Raw genomic sequence first — 4,002 nt, forward strand, 5'->3', positions numbered from 1 at the left:
TGCTGTAACTCTGACTCCGGTTCTGACGAGGCGGCACTAGCCAAGGTGGAGGGGTTGAATGAATTCTATCCCGGCTGTAAGAATAGGTCTCTTGCTGAGCCAGAGCCGTCTGGACAAGTTCCCTGGTCCTCCAGGTCTCCACCGCTGTTGGATCATCACCATCCACTGGAAGAGCTGCCAGACGCGCCGATGCTGCGATTAAATTCTCCATGGGGTTGGAAAAGTGACCCTCCGGTATTGGCACATAACGCGGCGGTGCCGTGCTCATGTAATGAGGTGGCATCTCCTGACGTTGAGCCGGTCCTCCCGCTCCGGGTGTCATAAACTGATTAGCATTGGGCGGGTTACTTGGGCCGGCTTCGGGTGTAGCAAAGAGAACCCTAGGATCGTAATTCGGAGGTAACCGGGATTGGGTCTTCTGGTGTATCCTCCTCATTACTTCATTTGATGCGTTTAAACTCATTGTGAGCTGATAAGCCTCTGACTACAACCGCTGTGCCCGGGCGTCGAGAGCCGCCTGCTCCGTAGCTAGCCTAGTATCCTCAGCTGCTAAGGCTTCCTTGGCCTGAGCTATCTCCTCACGTACTTGTGCTACCTCCGCGTCATGCTCATCTTTGTTTGCAGGGATGACTGTGGCGGTTAACAAGGTTGTAAGATTGTCCATGAGGTCTATCAGTATTTGAGCCAACGGGTGCATAGGGCCTCCTGCCCCGGCTGCTCCTAACCCGGAAGTGATTGCGGCCGCGACTGTAGAGTTTTATCCGGGCTGAGTCCCAGCCATAAAGACTCCTGCTCAATTTGGCGACTCGCAGAGGTCTGGAATACTAAGGCCATCGGAACAGCCCCCGAGCGCACCATCTTGAACTTGATACAAAGAATCTATTGAACCGGTGGACGAATCACTGCCAGAGGGGACGGCCGTCTCACCACCATCTTCAGGACCTTCAGAAAGCTCTTCTCCGTGGAGGCAGACCACAAAGACGCGCTTCATGCCGGGTTGAACTCAGGTGGGTTTCGCACGCTGAGCCGTCTCGACGAGGTCGGTGCAGTTGTCCGGCTCAGGCCCCGGCTCACCAATCCGGCCGATGAAGACGTGGATCCCTCCGAAGGGGACCCGGTACCCGTACTCAATTGAGCCGGCATCGGGGCCCCAGCCTTCGTCGTCGATGTAGATCTTGCCGCGACGACTCTTGGTCATCCGGCCCGCTACGTATCCCTTGAGCCCTTCGGAGTTGCCCTTCAAGAACTCAAATCCACCGTGCGCTGGGCCCCACGATGGGCGCCAACTGTCGTGGAATTGTCACGTCAGATGTCCTCGTGAAAGGACTTAGTTGTGGAGCCATCGCAACTAGGAAGCTTGAAGGGGTTAATCGGGACAAAGGACACGAGAGGTTTTATACTAGTTCGGCCCCTTACGGTGAAGGTAAGGCCTACGTCTAGTTGGGTTGGTATTGATGTTTCGATGACCAGGGAGCGAGATACGCTATGCCTGGCTCTCGATGAGTTTTTTCTTGCCCTAAGCCGCCAGCGGGTTGTCCCCTTGTATACACGGGTCGACGCCCTACGGCCTACAGAGTCCCGGCCGGCTTATAAACAATGTCCGGCTCGGTGACTAGTTAAGTCTACCTTATAATACAAGTGATATTATAACTGCGGTTTACTACAACGGGCCTTAAATCGCTGGTGGGCTTTAAGCTTCCTATGAACCGTCATCTTCATGTCTTGTCTTGGGCTTCTCTCCGGTGAGTCCTCTTTGCGTAACCCATCCCCTCCTGGGCGGCTTACACAAATAGTTATATCCCCAACAGGAAGACAACTTCGTTGAGAAAGAACTGAGGATTGATCTTGCAAAGATGAAGAGGGTCGAGTCAACTTTGACAAGAAATGCACCGGATGAAAAGAGCTGAGAGCCAACGATCAGAAAACCAACTGCGTGATCCTAAAGAAAGTTTGAAAGGGAAGAGGAGTAATTCAAAACACCTATGTCAAGATTCCTCACCAGAGCGACGAAGGGGCTGAGGAGTAAAAAGAATTCCTACTCTCCGATTTTCTTCTAGACTCGACATCGGCCAAACTACACGATCAATCAGGGGGGCTCCTAGGGTCGGTCGAGGCTCTGATACCAACTTGTCACGCCCAATATGTGATACTATCCTAAAGAGACTCGAAGGTCCCACCAAGGATAGAACCGCATATTGAAACGCTTTTGTAAGGTGGATATCATTACATCAACATTACATAATAGATGGGGATACATACAAAAGGCATACAATGCCACCCGAATACAACGATACATCATACACAATAGCATCATCCGACTACAGATGAAACACAAACAGAAACTCAAAGGACATCCACCCTGCTAGCCCAGGCTGCCGACCTGGAACCTATCCCTTGATCGAAGAAGAAGCAGAAGAAGAACTCCAAAACAAGTAACATCGCTCTCGCGTCAAGATCATCGCATAACCTGCACCTGCAACTGTTGTGGTAGTAACCAGTGAGCCACGAGGACTCAGCAATCCCATTACCATGGGTTTCAAGACTAGCAAAGCTAAATGGGTAAGGAAGGGGTAAAGTGGTGAGGTTGCAGCAGCGACTAAGCATGATATGGTGGCTAACATACGCAAATAAGAGCGAGAAGAGAAGCAAAGGAACGGTCGTGAAGCTAGCAATGATCAAGAAGTGATCCTGAACTCCTACATGCGTCAAACATAACCCAAAAATCGTGTTCACTTCCCGGACTCCGCCGAGAAGAGACCATCACGGCTACACACGCGGTTGATGCGTTTTAATTCGGATCTGGTGTCAAGTTATCTACAACCGGACATTAACAAATTCCCATCTGCCACATAACCGCGGGCATGGCTTTCGAAAGATTATACCCTGCAGGGGTGTCCCAACTTAGCCCATGATAAGCTCTCAGGATCAACAAAGGATATTCCTTCTCCCAGGAAGACCTGATCAGACTCGGAATCCCGGTTACAAGACATTTCAACAATGGTAAAACAAGACCAGCAAGACCGCCCGATGCGCCGACAATCCCGATAGGAGCTGCACATATCTCATTCTCAGGGCAACACCGCATGAGCAATCCGTACAACTAAAACCAGACCTCAAGTTTCCCTGAGGGGGCGCTGCAAAGGGCTCTAGTTCGGACCAGCACTTGGAGAAGCAGTGGCCCGGGGGGGCATGGATGCAACCAGGGGCATGGATGGATATAGCATGACATGTATAACAAAACATACTTAGTGAACATCTCCAAATTATGCATAGAATGACTTGTAGCAGCAGGTTTACATAGCATCACGAAATAACAGATTCAGCCTAGCAAAACAGCAACAGCAAGTACCATACTTCACAAGCTTGATGGACCCACTACAAGACTCACAAAAAATACATGGATTGCACCCCTGTAAAGATGGCATGACATAGTTCAAAACACATGTAGACATCAAGCTCATAGGATGCACACATCAAATGCAACAAAAATGACAAATCATCAAGTTATAACAGTTTCAGCAGATTAACATCATATAGCACTCTTGCAACGATTATTCAGGCATCAAGATGATCTCAAACAAGCATGGCACAATTGAATGAAATGTAGATCATCTCTCAATGAACATTTTGACATATTACACGCACAAAACGGAGTAGTATGCAACAAGTTATGATGCGATGAACAGACGATCAAAATGCAAATAATTTCGGGACTTGGGGAAAAACAGAGGGGGGGGAGTCAACCTCAGCTCGGATCTAGGTTGCATGGGTCCCGAGGTTCGCCGGAGATGGAAGAAGATGGCCAGGGAAGGGAGCTCTGGGCCGGATCGCGCCAGATCCGGCCGGATCCCGGCAGGACGGCGGCGGGCGCGACCGCGGATGACGGCGGAGGAGCTGCGGCGGCCGGCGGCCGGCGCAGCCTCCGAGGTCGCCGGCGAAGATGGCGAGGCGGCGGAGCGGCGAAGGGCGGAGGGAGCTCCGGTGGCCGGCGGCGCTCGGGGA

The sequence above is a fragment of the Triticum dicoccoides genome, chromosome 5B, assembly GCF_002162155.2.
Source record: "Triticum dicoccoides isolate Atlit2015 ecotype Zavitan chromosome 5B, WEW_v2.0, whole genome shotgun sequence".
NCBI lineage: Eukaryota > Viridiplantae > Streptophyta > Magnoliopsida > Poales > Poaceae > Triticum > Triticum dicoccoides.